Source organism: Corvus moneduloides, chromosome 1 (genome assembly GCF_009650955.1).
Source record: "Corvus moneduloides isolate bCorMon1 chromosome 1, bCorMon1.pri, whole genome shotgun sequence".
NCBI lineage: Eukaryota > Metazoa > Chordata > Aves > Passeriformes > Corvidae > Corvus > Corvus moneduloides.
Window position 1 is genome coordinate 131987074 of NC_045476.1, and position 18363 is coordinate 132005436.

General features: G+C 36.3%; 1 protein-coding gene across 2 annotated transcripts in view; it reads left to right on the forward strand.

Annotated features, from left to right (window-relative positions):
• Positions 1-14872: 14872 nt before the first annotated feature.
• Positions 14873-18363, forward strand: part of HNF4G (hepatocyte nuclear factor 4 gamma) — a 36655-nt gene continuing 33164 nt past the window's right edge. For both annotated transcript variants that reach the window (XM_032127867.1, XM_032127875.1), the window contains exon 1: positions 14873-14976. The gene's annotated coding sequence lies outside the window, so the exon portion shown is untranslated. The remainder of the gene's footprint in view (positions 14977-18363) is intronic.

Sequence of the window (18363 nt, forward strand, 5' to 3'; positions counted from 1 at the left end):
CTGTCTATATTATTACCTATGTCAAATTAATCAATTTCAGACTTTGCATGTGTATCATTAAAGAACAACCATGTTCATTTTTATTTAAGCAAAATTGTTGATTTTTTGACCTCTGTGAAGTTAAACCTTGACTTTTCCCACTATATATATTTTCTCCCATTTTTATTATAGCTGTGCAGTTCCATCAGAATTGCCTTGCTGTAGCTGAATGAAAATAGGTGTGTGCAAGTTATTTATATACACGAGTTTTAATAAGTAAGAATGGTGTGTGGAGATTTTTTTTTCTGTACAAGGGTTGATTGTATATGTCTTGTGCTTGTATTTGGGAGTTTGGCTTTTTTTCGCTTTATTTTTTCTTTGTCTCTCAAGTAGCCCACAAGCTTTTGCTAAAGATGCAAGGAGAACAGCTGCCAGGGTATTAAATGTAGTTTGTTGGTGGACAGTCACAGCATAAAAAATGTGGCATACCATGTTCTTATTGCATTACTGTAGATTTCTACAAGCAAATTCTTTGGAGAGAGAGTGGGTTAATCTTGGAGGAAATTTATTCTTGTTACTGTAACTTACTCTTGAATGAGGAGCAGGAACACCATCCTGTGTGTTAGGGCATCTATTACAGTCTGTGCATCTCTAGGACTGGAGAGCTTGGCTTTAGGGCAGAAAGAGACATAGCTGAACCGAAAACAGATGAAAGTCAAGATGAGGAATTTGGTGAAGAAATGTATAGGGTATTTGTAAGGCTCTCCCACCTCAGGTTTGTAAGGGATGAAATGAAGTGACTGACCTCCAGCACCTGGAGTTGCTGTGGCCAGGAAGATCACAGTTCAGACATCAGTCACAGCAGCTACTGAACGAGGTTGGACTTCCAGATGGAACTATGTTTGAAAAGGGACAAAGTCTGCAAAACTTTCCATTGCTGGGCCTGGAATTCTGAGTAATCTGTTGTCCACAAAGTTTTTGGAGAAAAAGAGCATACTCTGTCTGTGTGGCAAAGAAATTTTTATATGTTTTGGGAATCAGCAAGCTGTTTGCAAGCAGAGGAGAAAAAACAAGATTGATGCTAAAACTATGAAATATGGAAGCAGTTGAGAAAGAGCACAGAGAAGGGGTAAATAATGAAAGAGGTGCTTTCTTTAGGCACATCTCAGACTGTGGTGTTGTAAGCCAAGAGGAAGCATAGAACTTAATTTGAAAATCGGGGGCAAAGGAGACGGAGGTATGTTAGTAGGCATTAGAGTTTCTAACAATAATTATCACCAGAGGTGGTGTGGTGGTTAAGATTACAGGTGACTGAAGACCTCAGGTTCAGTGCTTAGGCAGTAGTAAAGTGATGACCTGGGAGAGAAGGTAGAGGGCTTGGAACTGAGTGTTGCAGGAGTTCACAAGGGAAAGATTGTCTGCTTAGACAAAAACAGATATTGAGACAAGAAAAATGAGCAAAAATAGTAGCAATAGATTTATGTTACAAAGACAGTGGGACAGTTGAGGAATTAGAGAAATGTGTATGTATTACAAGGCATGTATACATATGCATCTTAGAGGCTCATTTTTAATATACTGCAGTTTGTCAAATTCTTTAATGTCTCATTCTATACCAAATGCACTTGTATGGAAACACTTTGGTGTAAACCTGATAAGAAGGAGACACTACCCTGAAAAGTCACCAAGAAATGCTAGCAATTTTTCACTGCAGCCTAACTTTTGAAAAGCTCTAACTGAAAAAGTGAAAAATAGTTTGATTAATAACATTTCATATTTGCAGCTGAATAAAGAATTCTCAGTACCACTTTTTAACAAAATGTTAAATTTTGTTAGATTTTAATAGCCACAGAGATGCCAGAACATCAGCATCAATATACTGTTATTAGTACATCGCTGCTGTCGTGTGGCATGCAGGAATATTTGCATCAGTTCTGCACACTCTGTTACAGATCACTCTGCTGACCAAACTAAAGTTAATTAAGTTACACCAATTTAAAAATCACTGTGATAGAAGGTAAAATTACTTTCATCATTTTCATTAAACATATTTTCATTGTGCGACACTAATTTTTTAATTCAGTGCTAACTCCCTTAGCGTGTTGCTTGATTGAAGCAATTTTATGGGCTTGCCTAGCTTGTACCTCAACAATGGAACAGTATGGATACAGATAGTTGCTTGTTCTTGACTGCAGAAATTACTTAGAGCCGCCATTATAAGACAAAGCATTTTCTACAGTAGAGAACCGTAACTGGTTCTTTGCTCAGTCCCTTTAACTCACAGGTTCACATACAGTGGCTTAATTCCAGACTGGGTAAATGCCTGCTACATAAATGCTTAATTTTTGGTGTTCTCCAGACACATATTTGAAAGAAAAGCTTTGTAATCCAGTCGTATGAGGTACAGGTATTACAGTCTACTTAGGGAATCTACTATTCTGTATTCTGTACAAAGCTATTAAAGTCATATCAACAGAAGAAAAATAATGCATAGACTTAGAGACAGAAATTAAAAAGCTTTTAATAGGCCACAGAAAAAATGCAGTAAATTTTGAAACAAAAATAAATTAATTCCTCTCTAAGAGTTCTTTGAACTGTGCGATCCTCTGAAGCGCAGTCCTTTGTGCTAAGGTATAGATGATGTAAACATAAAGGTTTTTCTTGCCTTCCTGGTCATTCAGACTGTTAAATGGCTGAGAGAAAACTCAGATGTGCACAAAGGATTTTTAGGTTTTGCTATTACAGTAAATAATTACTATTTACAGTAATCATAGTTTAGCAACATTAATTCCACTAAATGTGTGACAGTCTGTGTCCCCATTTATTCGAATGATAAAATTTCAGCTGTTTGTATTTCATCTGGAAATCACTTAAGATCAAAAAGTGTATTTTAGACAAATCAGCAATTAACATTGACACTCCAGTGTGCCGGGAAGGAGGTCTTGTTTTTATTAACACTTTCTCATTTGGCAACAAAAGAAGTGATAGCACCTTCCCGTAGTTTGGGTTTACTTGATGAAGCAAAATAACTCACAGATCTTGTGAGAATGGGGCCCATAGGATTGGTTGTGGTCCACTTTCTCATTTGTGATTTTTTTTCTTTTTCATTTTGTTTGAGATTGAATTTGAGAGAGAGCTTTGTTCCGGACAGTAGTTTATGACAGTGGGCTGAAGAGATGAGATTTCACTGAATCATAGAACGAATACACAAAGAGAAAATATGTGAAAATTGAAATGACAAGGTAGAGTAGCTTGGTTGTTGAGGTAGATAAAAATAACTAGGTTCTCAGGGAAATGAGGTGGGGATTTTTTTACTGAACTAGATTTACTTTGAACAAGGGCAGCTGAGATGGAAAACCTAGACACTATAAAAACTTGATGGAAACAACAACAAAAAAAATTCATCCTGCTTTTTCTTGTAACGTTGTGTTTTACTATCTGTGTGATCCCAAAGAAAGCAAACCAGAGTCCATCTTCTGTCAATGTAATGCATCTAAAGGACTAATAAATAGATTTGATTAGAGTGGATTTCTTTTTACTTTATTTACTATGCAACATTGCTGTCAGAGCACCTTGAGATTTTGAAATACACAGTAAAATCTGTGTGTTCTGCCAGCTGTTTTTTTTTTTTTGTTTTTTTAAAGAGCTAGATTAATAGTATATTTATTTTACTTCCTTTAGAAGCACTGGGGCAAGTTGTGACTGGTCTTAGACATGTGAAATACACCTTTGTGAACAGAATAATAAAGTCGGCTTGATGCCATCGTGCTGCAGGACTGACAGAGATGTGCTGGTTGGAATTAAAAAAGCCTGGAGTGCTAACAGAGCTCTGCAATTTCTGAACAACTATCCCATCCTCTCTCACATGGCTGGAAGAAAGAGAATTCTTTTACTTTTGGTGAACAAGGAGTTAATTTCAGGAAAGCTTCCTTTAACTGTTTTACAACGGCTCTGAGAGAAAGCAGCCATTGCTAGCCTTGGTGGCACACATGGGAGTTCGATGCACCCTAGGAATGTGGAGCTTTGTAGTGAGAGGAACAAGCCAGGGCTAAACCCCAAGCAGGACAGTGTTTGTTGTCTGACTTTTTTATGTTCTTGATTTTAGTACCTGAAAAAAAATCCATTGCAGTCAAATCTCATTGACTTTGAATGTGTGAGGACTGTAACATATTTTTCAGGTTTTGCCAGTTTGCTGAGGTTTTCTGCAGAAATGTGGATTCTCATATTTGTTTGCTTTTCAATTTCTGTTACTTCCACTAGATTCCCATGGAGTATTGCTTGCAGCTATTCTGGATAATTATTTTTCACTCTACCAAAATTACCAGTCTGGCACAAAATAGCCACATTCTCATCCAAGCACTTTAGCTACCAGTTACTTCACCAGTGAGGAATGCTTGTGTAATGTGACTGCACCGAGCTCTTACTTCTCCTGCATAAGCAAATGGTGACAATTTACACTGTAGTTTCACTCTTCTGTTTTGCTACTGGATAGTCTTTAGTTAGTTGCCTTAATTGAGAAGTATCCATGGAGCTATACAAAAATACATGATGGGACAGTTTAAAAGCCCATAATTTAATTTGCTGACTTCTAATTTACCCTATAGCTGAGGTTCAGAGCAGACCCCAAACTGATCTGCACCATTGCTGTGTTTTTCATATATTATCATGATGTTTGTTGGCCTAACTAGGCCGAATGCCATTTGCTACCATAGTAAAAAGGTAGCCTTTGCTCTAGGATCTTTAACACTTGGTAAAGTATGATCAGGAAAGTTAACGTTTCTACTGCAGACCTGACTTACACAGCCCTTCTTTATTTGCCGAAATAAATTGGCTTCATTTTTCATAAGTGGAATTTTCTGTCAAAGCCATGGTAGATTTTGAAAAACAGTTTACTCCATCCACTTTTTTACCAGGGTGACAATTTGCAAAGAAGGAAGAACTTTTAACTTTTTGAAAGTATTTTGATTTGTTGTTGTGGTTTGCAGTATTCCACACTTTGTTCCTGTGTGTGTGTAAAACTAATTAGCTTTGAAACCTTTGAAAGTACTAGTGCCTCTGGTTTGGGAAAGTTAACAGCTGGATGTTCAGAGGTGTAAAGTAAATGTATAAGAGGAGGGTAATGCATACACTATAATGAAAGCTACAATATCTGATGGGTTTGTAATAAATACACCAAACATTGAAATAATGTAAAATGAGATTTCTATTTGCTGATGACATTTTACCAATCTTGTTCCCCCACACTTCTTGCTGCCATCTGCTGAGGTGAGTTTTTGTTTGATGTTTATACCTGACCCAATGGAACTTGCCTGTGACTCCTTTAAGTCCTCTGGGGACATCTGGTTATTTGTTAAACAACTAACTGGGACTGCCAATTTCCTTCCTTAAAAACCATGAAGTTAATTAGTCACCAAAGTTAGAGCAAGAGTGTGATGAGACATACTTGATATGAATGAGAAGATGGATTGTCTTAAGAGTTGGAGAAATTGACTGAAGTAATAATTCCATTGCGGTCATATTCTCGTTCTTATGCAATGTAAATACCATCGTTACAAACAGCTTTAGTATCTTCTCTAAGTCTTCCTACCCTTAGGAGAATACTGCCACAGTTCAGGTTGCAGGAGTTCAGGAGGCTAAAAGTAATTGCCATGGTAGTTTCAAAGACAGCAGATGGGATCATTGGGAGGTACTGGTGAAGGACCATGACAGTCACGGTAAAGCTACTTTTGGTTTCATCACAAATAGGTAATAAGTTTGACCAGAATGGTATTTTCAGGCATTGACCACCACCGCAACTCTGTATCAACTCTGTATCAACTCTGTATCAACTCTGTATCAACTCTATTTTTTATGAAGCATCTTCTGGTGTGTGTGACAGTTAAACCTTTTGAAAGTAGAATGTTACTCCTTGGTTCAATGACAAGTCTGTCCAAAATTTTAACTTAATTTTCTGTGCATACGTATACATAGGTGCATATACATGTATTTTATGGGGCAAATATATATATTACATTATATATTTCATTAGGATTGTCACATTTCAGTAGGGTTGAAAACGTGGTGGTCATTGCTCAATAATGAAGGGAGATGCAGCCCTTGCCCACAATACATTTGATGAATGTCTTTGACTAAGAAATTAAGTTATTTTCTACAGTTAGCTGGTCTTCATTCTTATCAAAGCTGTGGGGCTTTCCAATGTCAGGACACTTGGTGGGTGGATACTTCTCAGAAGAATAGAGGACTTATCAATGTTTGCTTAGGATCTATTGCATTCTCAGCCATAAAAGTAGCTATGCTGTCTACAGCACTCATAAATCTTCACTTAGTCAAGGCTACTGTCTCTTTCATCATACAAGGTTGTGTTTTAAAAAATGAGCATAAATGTTTTCCATTTAAAATGAGTATAAAGTAATTATAATCTCAAAAACCCTAACTTTCTTCATTGCTGGTTTTGAAAAATGTTACCATAATTCAGTATGCAAAATCATCTGGTTGCTTATTGGCTGTGCCAATAAAATCTCTTTACCCTTACAAGGCAAGCATATTCTCAGGCACATTCTCACCAGAGGGCACTGTTACACATGCTCTTACAGATAATTTTCTTCTGGTGAAAGTAATGTCTGGTCCTGAAAAAAATGGTGTGTTAGATTTTGATGCACATTTTTCATAGGGGAGCTCTTGCAAATAAGGTAGTTTGAACTGGTTTAGTCTCTTTAAACTACATTTTTCCTATTGAGAAATGGCCATTACTTCTAAAGATAATGTTTTTGAAGAGGGTCCATCTTTATATGTGTGAATTAACTACATTGTTTCAAACTCCAGTATATAAAACCTGATTCAAAACAGTCCTAAATCTTTAGTTTGACACTGAAACAGTAGCAGAAGGGCAAAGACATTTATCTTGTTCCTATGGTTTTTTGTTGAAGAGGATGGAAAGGTAATACAAAGTAAAACCGGTAATTTAGCTTTAGATAATTGTTATATCTGCTCATTATTAATAAAAAGCATATACTCAGGCAATATGATCACACAAAGAATCTTTGTATCTATGCAGTTACACAAATTTGTATTTCTACTAGGTGAATGAAGATAATTGAGAAAAGTAAGTAATGGTAAAATTTATGCTTCAGGCTATATTTTGTTGTGGAAATAGCCTAGTTTTCCCAGATCTCTTAAGAAAAATCTTACTGCAATGACTTTTCTTCCTGATTATATGTCACCTGTATTTTTATTTATATTTTTGATCAAAAAAGATGTTTCAAGTTCTCTAGGATCTGTTTGGGGCTTTTGCATGTGTATTTTTAGTTCACTTTGCTTTAGTAAAGCAGATTTTTTTTATTTTTAAATTTTAGGCGAATCCATTATGACTGGTCTGTTTGGCAGTGACTGCAGCAAGTGAGCGGCCATTGAGAGCCCAAGGTGGCTGGGGGTCATTTGGGGTGACCAGTAGTGACATGATTTCCTGTGGTGGCACAGCAGCCGTGTGAAGGGCTGCAAGAGACAGGCAACCAGGATTCTTCTTGCTCTATTTTAAATGCTCAGCTGTTCAACTTTTCCCTATTAAGTTCTTGCACATAGTACTGGTGAAGCTGGCTTTACTTTCATGCTGTTCACAAGTAGGAAGGTATTTGAAGGTATTATTATTTCAGCTATCTTGTTACAGTTTGTATTTACTAATCTGTCTCACTAGTCTGTGTCTGTCACATATCAAAGGACTATGGAAAATGGTAAATACTATGCCATTTTTAAAATTATTTTTTTATTTATTTCTAAAAAGGGTTGCAGATGAAATCTGTGGAACTACAGTCTGAGCTCAGTGAAAAAGAAAGCCTGATACAAAGAATTTTTGCAGGAAGAGTGCACACTGCATAAGAATCACTAGGGGCAAGGATAGAGATATGTTATTGACATAGGTGTGCCTCAGTGAATGTCCTCGTGGTGTGTGCTCCTTGTGTCCTGGTCTCTGATTGTCCTGCCTTGGGAGAACAAGCAAATACCATAGCTCTTCTCCTGCCAGCAGGGTTAATGAGAGGGAAGCAAGGCTGCCAGTGCCCTTCCAGACTTCATCCCAATGCAAGATGTAGCAAAGCTGGGGTATGTCAGGCTCAGGACCTTTCAGTGCTTTCTGGTTGTGGTTTTAGACATTGTCACAGTATAGTCAATGTTCCAAGAAGCTTTTGGCAAATTTCCTCAAAAAAACACGTAAGGGAACAAAGCTACTATGGGTTAAGATGGAAGATTTTTCCTGGATTAATGATTGTTTAATAGAAAACAAAGGGCAGGGCTAGGATTAGGCTTAAAGTTAGCTTTTGTACTGAAAGGAAATTGCTAACTAAGTCACACATAGACTTGTTCAGATAGACAGGTATTCCTGGGACTTCTGTTGTTCAATACATCCATGAGGACTTACTGAAAGGAATCGATACATGAGGTTGCAAAGTTTGTCATTACTGCAAACCCGCTGCTGCGGGGTACATCTAATGTGTACCCACATCTTAGGTATTGGATGTGGACTTGGTAACCCACTTCAAAAGTTGAAAGAGAGCTTGCAAAGATACCCTTTACACCTCACCTTAGTGTCAGTCAAGATGGCAGCCATCACAGTGATACTGGGCAGGATTTTGTAACTATTTCATTTGTTTTGGGTGAGGAGCAGGGTACTAAAGAGAACAGACACTTTAGTTCTTTTCTCCACAAACTCTGCACTGGAAATCCTGGTAAAACAGATGTGTTAAAGCATTCAACACTGGGACTTTTAAGCATGCCACTTTCTTTTCCATTAAGTGTTTTGTAATTTCTGCTGATTTTTCTGCAAGTCCCTTTGATTATAGTTAGTGCAGCCTTGATGCAGCGTGCTTGAATTGCTATATCACTGAGATTTGCTAAAATAAGTCACACATGAATTGTAGGCCATTATCTATCATTAACTCATCTAGAATTTCATGACAAAGTAAGTGCTATGTCTAATGTGTTTTCTCAATTGTTACTGGCTGTGTTGTTTTAGTATATCAGAATATGGCTGATAGTAAAGTCACATGCAGTTTAGATACATGGAAATCAGTTTTGGGGGGAAAATGGTTTTAATTAATACCTGGTAATATTTAAAATTATCTAAGTTTTTTCAGTTACTAGAATTTATAATGCATTTATTTCTAGGAAATACAAACTCTTATCATCATGCTACTCTAGAGAAAATTTAAGACTAGGGTCAGATTTTCGTGCATCAAAAAATTGCTATTAGATGCTATTTAAAATACATTCTACCTATCTTATGTGGTGTCTGTAAACTGATCATCTTGTCTGCAAGCAAAAAGGAAGATAAATGGCTGTGGTTGCTAGTTTTCTTTTCTTTTGAGAATGGTGGTACAATGAATATTGTTGCTATGTGTGTGTGTGCATGTGTGTGTAGGAGGAAATTTTGGGTGGGAGAAGTTGCTGCACTAGATACATGCTCTTATTCAGCCTCTTCTGAATGCCAGAGATCCTGTTCTTTCTTCCCTTTTTTATTCTTTCAGTTGAGGATATTTTTCAGCATGCTGGTTCCTAGTACGGTGAGGCCAGCCATTATCAAGAACCATGGGTTCTCTAACTGCCGATTTACATATTAAGGTGCCTGAATACTTTTGAAAAATCTCCACAGCTCCTTTTTGTGGGCATATTTGATCTTCTGATGATTTGTGTTTTGTTGATACTTCTCATTTCATTTTGCCCACTGATATTTTTTTGAGAAGATGAGTTGTAAGCAGGCCTATGATCTCTTTGTTTACCACCTTCAGTGTTTAGAAGTGGGGTCAGAATGTTCTCTGCAAAAGGAACATGAGCAGAGTGGTGTATCTCAGTGTTTCTTCTCGTTTCTGTTTGTCTCATCTCATCTCATCTCATCATCTCATCTCATCTCATCTCAATTTTCTAAAGACTTGATACTGGTTGGCTCAATGTTTTCTGTACCATGTCTTCCAAAACAGACTGTTTCCACTAAAATTATTGTGAGCCTATAAACAAATTAATAAATATTTTTGTGGCATAAAACAATTGCAGAGCTTCCTTTTTATGGCATAAAACCCCTGAAAATGTTATTTTCTTGGTCCGACTAAAATTTGATTATCTTTTATCAGACTTGCATTCCAGCCATCATCTGAAGATTGTCCTCAGACTCATGTGAGCTTCTATTTCTAGACTTATGTTTATTTCTAGGTTCAAATTTGTCTTTTCTAATTCTACTTTTTACTATGAGTTCCAGATAGCTTTCTTCATCAGCTTGTTTGAAAGACTTATCCTAAATGATACATGTTTTTTTAAGACTAAAAGGGATTGTGTCCTTTGTCCCTTAGTACTACCTGGGAGATAGTACATGTTGTTATAGTTTGAGATGTAGTGCTGCTCTGTAATAATTTGCACATTTTGTGTGTGGATTTGGTTACTGAATGGTATACTTTATGACTACATTCAGTTAAATATTGTGAGTTTATTGTGTGATTGTATTTGTTTAGCTTGATGTAGATATGTTGGAAAATCAAGAACAGTGGCTTGATAAAGCATCGATCTACTAACATTTTTCATAGAATTAATACCATTTTCTTTTACATATTTCTGATGAACAATGGTTTCAGCAATGAACTTGTCAGAGTGAGAGGTAAAAGTCTCTGTTCATTAACTCAGGAAAATAAAAGCTTAATAAGACTGTAAAGAGTAAGGAACAAGAGGACTGACAAGAAAGGGTAGCAGAATGAAAAATTTCAGGGACTTGAGTGACTTGTAAGGTGAGACATGATTAATCTCATCCAGAGATTGAAAAAAAGCTGTTTGATCATTCTGCTCTTCACTGGTCACAGGTTCCCAAAAATAAAAAAGGTTAATCTTGTTGGCTGGTTGGCCTGGTGTAAGGCGCTGTACTGCAGCTCTGGGCCTTAAATGCTATTGGGTAGAGAAGAGGCCATGAATTGGAAGAAGTGGATGTAAACATGAACCTTGGTTTCAGTGTTGCATCTAACTATTGTTAGAGAGAAAATTTCTAATTTGCTAAAGTTTTAAGGAACCTTTTTTAACTTTAATTAACATTTTTTCATAATTCAATTAACTAACATTTTCTTTATTTTGACAACTTGCTTGATCCCTTGTTTTTCATTTTTCACTGTCATTGTTTTGTAGGTGCTTTTTCAGAAAGTGTATATATTAGCCAAAGTTTTGACTTAACCTAGTAGTTACCATTCTTGTCAGGTCTTTTTGATGATGTTACTGTAATGACTAAAGAATGAATATGGTGAATGTTTACAAAATTCTGGAAGTTTTCTTCTTAGAAATTACACATTTAAACCTGCTATATTTATAAAAGTGCATGTGTTGTAACTTCTAGCTTATGAGCACTTTTCCTTAAAGATAATGGGATTGCATTGAAACAGGACCCTATCTAAATATGTCAAATTGCGTAATACCCTATATACACAAAAGCATGCTCTCTATATATATTTGTATGTATATATTTGTTGAAAATAAAATTGTAATTTAAATTTGTAGACATTAATTTTTCTATATATTTTGTTAATTTACAGTATCCAGGTAAATTGGTATTGATTTTCATTCTGGAAACTAAAATTGTAACTATTAGTGTGACTGTATTTGCTTATCCAAGACCTCAGTGCCAGGTTTTGCTATTAAGATTAGGTAAAGTACATGTTGGCTACATTTTAACTGCAAGTTTTTAGAATAGTTTAAACATGTAGGTAAACAAGCCGCAGTATATATAGTCAGTGTAGGGTTTTTTTAAAAGGTCATCTGTGTAAGTCAGCTACAAATCAATTTTTAGTTGCCAGTCGTCTTGTTGCTATTATTTATGTTATGAAAATTCTATTAAAATATATTAAAAATGTTTTCATATTTTTTATTGCTGGATAATTCAGACCACATTATTGACACTATCTTGTGATTTATTTTTAGGTTCTTTATTTAAAAATGTCTTCTAAATTTAGGGAGGCATAAAGTTGACAAAAAGCTACATATGTTTTTCCAACCCTCTTCCAACTGCCTGACACTTTGTCAAGAGTGTAAAATTATGTAGCAGAGAATAAAATACAGATTAAGGAAGATTCAATCATTCTGAAAGAGGCACTACTTTGTTTTGTGTTTTGGTTTACTCCCATTATTTTTTTCTTCTTTTTTTCTCCATGTGTCCATGTTTTGTTTCCCCCTGCTTTTAAGCAAAATTATGTGATTTATCATAGTGCTTTACTTTGGATCCTAGCTCACTAAAATAATTCAACACATAGCTCTTTTTTATTATGCTTTTATTTCAGCAAGCCATTGTTTTGCACAGTAGGATACTGTTTGGACACCTGAAAATTCAAATGAAAAAGGAAATTTTTTCCTGAGTAGTTTTTGACCAACTTTTCTAAGTAGAGCATGCTTTTTGTATAATTTTGGCAATCTATATACATTTTCTATATATTGTATGCACTTGCTTGTGCAAACATGGCCTGTGGTAGGTTTTGCTTACAATATTAATGCAGCATATCTGGGTCACATCACTTATGTGTTCTGACTAGTTGCTACTTTATGGCCAGGCTTCCACATTTGTGCATCTCATTCCAGTTTCAAAGATGACAGATACCCAGAGCTCAATGCAGAGAAACAAACCACTGCTGAAATCTGCAGTAAAACCTAGAAAAGTCTAGGGAAGATGGAGACAGCAAGAGAAGAACAAGCAATGCAACAGATTTTAGATTGACATAGAAAGAGTTGTAGAACTAATCACTAATCACAGTATGCTATAGTTAGTACAACTTTAATTTGACTGATTGTTAAGTATTTTGGGGAGAGAAGGTCTGATTTGTCATCAGATTCACAAGTATATAGTTAGATTTTAAATACCTTTCTTACAACTAAGCATATGTCTACAGTCTAATAACAATAGCCACCAAAATACCATTTGATATTTCCAGCTAGTTTGGACAGTACACTCAAAGGCTAAGGAACAAATTAATACGTTTTAACACAACATCAGTGCAGCTATGGAAATTTTTCTTTGTATCTGTCTTACATGCAAGTAGATTTGGGCTGAATTTGAAAAGCTTTCTTTTCCCCCTTAAAACTGATTTTTCTTTCTGTGAGGTTTTATATTTTTGCACTGTTCATGTGAAGCAGGCTTTAAAACATTGGACATAAGTCTGAGAGTAATAATAACCATGGATTTGAGGCAGAGGAGAATTAGTAGTAGCTCCAGGTTTCAGTGGGTGCGAAGGTCTCTGTCATTAAGGACCACACTAAATAAACATGCTGGAATATGATTGCTTTATTGCTCTTTGCTCATTTTATGTCCTTTTATTGCCCTACTAATGACTGTAGAATTAGGTGTGTAAGGGAGGTCTGAAAATGTAGAACTAAAAGAGGTACATAGAAAAGTGTGTGCTTCCTGTAGAGAATCCAACTTCTCATCATGGATGATGGCGAGACTAATTTGCCTTGCAAAGATGAGTGAGGGTAGGGAGAGAGGCACAGAGGGAACCCCAAGAACAGATCCATATCTAGGCTTCATCCTCACTTTAGTACCCCTGATGATTTCTATGTGCCTTTATAGTGATCCCAGTGAGAGAGGCTGTGTCATTTCAAGTATTGTTTTTTTCCTCCACTGTTAGCCAAATGGTATATTCCTGATCCAGGGGCTATACATGAAAATACAGAGAAGAATTAATTTTTTATATGTTTAACTATTGAATAAAATACTCTAATATATGACAATGCCAGAATCAATCTGGCATGCTGGTGTAACAGTATCACTTCTGAGGACAGAAAGTACTGATGGGCTAATAATTTTACTGCTTTCTATTTTGCATTCACTGCAGTTTACAAGATCAATAAAGAACGTAGTACCTCAGCAGACTTACAGTTTAGACTGTAAGAATCTCTGTTCTTGTCTAAAGTCCTGTTGTATCTAAATAAGGGGTGCTAGTTTCATCCCTAGTGTTTAGAAGTGATTTTCTGTGTGTCAGTTTCTTCCAAGGGAAAGTAGTATGTATTACCCATAAGGTTTCAAGTAATGTGAAAGGCAAAGCAAAGAATGTTGCTGAAGCAAGTGGATATTTTTGAAATACGAAAACCTAAAGATGACATGCTTTTATTTCGAACTTAATAGCATGAGGTTATATTTGGGGTGCAGAAAGCAAATTGTCTTTCAGAGCTTTATGAGTGACCAGTGCATATTTTGTTTGGATTTAGCAGTTGCTCATAAATGCATAGACTACATATTCATAAGAATATATAGAATTAAAAGGCGACATTGAAATAAATATATATAAAGCAATAAATAGGTAGTGCCTGCCTAGCTAAAGCTTAGCATTTAAAAGTGCAGTTCACCCCACCCAAGAAAAGTCAGCAAGGCTGCAAGAGTTGTAAAGTAGTTCTCAAGGTTACTACAAAATGTCCCTTTGTTTCTTTCATGTCTTTATCCTTTTTGAGATGCTGTGCACGTAGTCAAATTAAAATAGTTTTTCTTTCAGGCTTTTCTACTACGAATCCTGTTTTACTATGTAGTTTACCCAGTTTACCTAAACATTAGTCATCCAAAGAGCAGGGGATCTTTTATTCATATGCTTCTATGTCAACAGAACCGCAGTCTTAAAAACCATTTTGTCTTCTATTCCCTATATGTAATCCTTCCAGGTAGTATTTCAAGACATTGTATAAATTCTATGCTTTTTTCCTGTACAAGTGGAAGAAAATCTGACATCAATGTTGTCCAATGATTTAAGAATTTTCTTTAATCTTCAGAAATGCCTTTATACCTTGAATGAAAGCACTGTATTCTCAACCTTTATACTCCAAATACGAATTTTATTTAGGAGCATAGTTGGTTTGCATTGAAGGTAGCTTAGCATTTATTTTACTCTTATTGGCTGCAGGTATTACGTAGATATGAGGATGGAAACTCAGCCTAGGAAATCAGCCTTTCCTCACCTGTGTATGAAGAACTGAAGTGTCTGTACTTTGTTGTTTTCTTTTTTGAATGTAAGTAAAGTTTTGCTGCATGCTTCACTAACCTCCTTGCTTGCTAGAGACTAATTTCCTGTCCTATTTCAACATGCGTCTCACTCAGAAATTGATGGCCATTTAGAGATGAATCAGTTGTAAAGATCATGTGCTTCTGAAAGCCATATAAATACCTATTAAATTGGAGAAGCTGGTGCTGGTGGTAGGTTGGTGGAAGGTATGCACACCCCAAAATTTTTTGCTGAATGATATCATTATTTTGTCCACCCAAGGCTGTGTGTGCTCCTTATCAGGCAATTGTTCCTCATCATATCTTATTACTTTCTCCAGTTCATATTTTTCAGTATCCTTCTGGGAAAAGTTGAATGGAAGACTTGTTACTTCTTTCTTTTTTTTAATTGGTCTGCTTTAGTCAGCTAATTAAGAACTTTACAACTCCAATATGTATTGACCATGAAGACCTTATACCTGAAAGCTGATGGTTTTTTTGACTGATTTCATTTGACTTTGAATGATCAGAGGTTCTTCAGTTCTGGGCCTTAAATATAGACCACTTGAAAAAATATTCTTCCCTTTTCCACTTGTTAAGTGAATTCTACCTTGAGTGTTTTCCTCTGTCCCCTGGTGAGCTCCATGATTCTTGTTCCTTTCTACTCAGCAGCAGCTTGTGTTTTGAATTCAGTCCCACTTGGTTCATCATGATGGTTTTTTTGCACATTTTTCATGTTTAATAACACTACTTTAGCTCAATTTGTGCAAACATCTTTTGGACTTGTTATAATTTGATTTTCTGTCAAGGATAGTTCCAAAGAAGAGACAGTAATGGGCAGAGGAAATGATGCTGGTGTGTACCTTATTTGCAATTCTAGTAACAGCTTTGTGAATTTGAACACATTAGTAAAGAGCACTTCATTCAAGTGCGTATTACCACAGAACTTGCTAAACATGCCTAAGAATAATGCTATTCCAATCTGGGCAAATTAGATGGATAACATCATTTACAGCAGTTGTTAATTATGCACCAGCTTCAATCACAGCATAATTCTGTTAATTGCTTATCACAATGAGGTTAACTTTCTGTCATTTATATTTCTTTAATTTTTAATTAGAATAATACACTTGATATTTTTCACTGGCCACTTTATAAAAAAATAGTCATGATGCAAATGTTCAGCACAGTAAGACTAGAAGAGATCTCCTGAATCACCAATTTGGCTGACATCACCAACCCATGTAATACCTTTCATAAATTTCTCTCCATGTCTTAAAACCAGTTAGGTTCCTCACCTCTGCTGCCCAAATAGAAGAGGTTTGTTGCAGTACCATAACCCTTAGAAGCTTTCCACTTGCCAGCCTCAAATTTATGCCTTTGTTCTAACGGCAGAATCGTTTTATTGTCTAAATAATTTTTTCCCCTATGTAGCTTACAGAGCATGATTTATTTGTAAAATAAACTCCCTCTCACTTTTCACTTCCCTGAGATGGGGAAGCCAACTCCTTCTAGTCTCCTTCAGTAAGATCTACATTCTCGTGCCCTGAACATGGCTGGCAAGCCATTTGTGCTCCTTAATTCTGGCTGTAATGGCAGCTTTTAACTCCGCTCCTCGTGCAGATAGAAGCAGAAATGCCATTCACTGTCAGGTGAATGACAGATAGCAGGAGGTGTAGATGAGTTCTGCTGGCTTTAGGAAATGAGTCCAGAAGTACTCATGGAAGTGATTGGCTGGCTTCTTATTCTGGCTAAATTAACAGATATGGCAGTATTTTAATTACAGCTGTTTGAGACAGCTAAGTCAATCTTTTCAAACTAAGTCCATCACGGTAATTTTATTTACGTATACACCTGAAAAACAGGGAATGCTATTAATGCTAGTAATTTAGCCTGGGCAGTCTAAAAAGCTGTTGTGGTTCTCAGGGAAAAAATATTTAATTGAGAATTGTGACACTGGGAAACAACTGGAGAACAATCCTATACTGGGGAGAGAATTAGAGGACTAGCTGGGAAAAACTCTGCTGTGAAGAACTAAAGAGTCTTGGTAGACAGCAAGCAGAGCATGAGCCAGCAGTGAATCTCAGAAGAGGGCCAACAGCATCCTGGGCTGTTTTAGCAGGGCTGAGGGAAATTATTACTTCCTTTTACTCAGCACTTGTTAGATGGTGTCTAAAATGGTGCATCCTCGTCCACTTGCCCCCTTCTTTCTTTGAGGAAATAAATGGATTAACTAAAGAAAGTTCAGTGGAGGGCCACCAAGATGGTAAGGGGCTGATGCACCTGCCCAGTTGAGGAGAAGCTGATGGACCAGAGTTGTTTCAGCCTAGAGATGGCTTTGTGGGAGAGACCCTCACAGCAGCCTCTGGTACCTCAAGGCCGTTTGTGAAAAGATGAGCTTTCACTGTGGTGCAGGTAGGAGGACAGGAGACTGTGGACGTAAGTTGAAATAAAAGTATTTCAGGCTATGTATGGAGAAAAATTCCCCCTGGGAGAACCAGGGGACACCAGGTCCAGTAGGAAAACAGAATGCCTTGAGAGGTTAGGCAGTCTCCATTCTTCAAAGTATTTTTGGATATGGCAGTTTTAAGCCTTTAGCAACCTGATCTGACCTGCATTGAGAAGAAAGTTCAACTCGATCATCTCCTGAGAACCTTGAAGTAAAGGATTAAGAATGTATTCAAGATTCCTCATGTTCGTAGTAGTATTAATACAATTCCTCCTTTTGGATTCATAAAACTTGCTAATAGATGTTATACAAATACCCAGTCATTTAGTTCTCTCCTGTATCTCTTCTTTCTTGACTCTGTTTAATATTCAGAACCCTTTCAGAAAATAACACTAGGAATAACATTTCTTATTTATCTTTTTTTCCATTTTCTTTCTCTTTTTCCTTTTCTTTTTCTTCCTGCACTTCAAAACAATATAATACAGCAATCTGCTACAATATTACTTTAGTAATTTTAATTCTCTTCAGTCTTGGAAATTAGCAAATAGCCCAGTATCCAGTTTCACCTTTGAGTCTTCTCTTTGTTTTTCTCTCCTAAATAATGAAAAGTGTGACTTCACTTACGTGAATCAAACTGATTACAGAAAAGATTGTGTCTTCATGTCTTTTTAGTATTTAGTATTTTTAGTATTCAATGATTCTGAGTATTTTGGGTTCCCGAAGTAATTACTTCTGCCACACTTCCTAGGAACTGTTGGTTTTCCACATCTTTTTAAACTGTTCCTTTCAAGATAACAGTAGACAACACTGTAGTTTTGTTTCTTTTTTTTTTCCAAGAACACTATGTAGATCAAATGAGACAAGTCACATCAGTCTTCAACTGGAAAATATCTATTGTGTTTCCTATCCCTAGCATTTATTATATGTAAAAAAAAAAAAAAGTAAGTGTAACAAAGAAGTTCCAGTA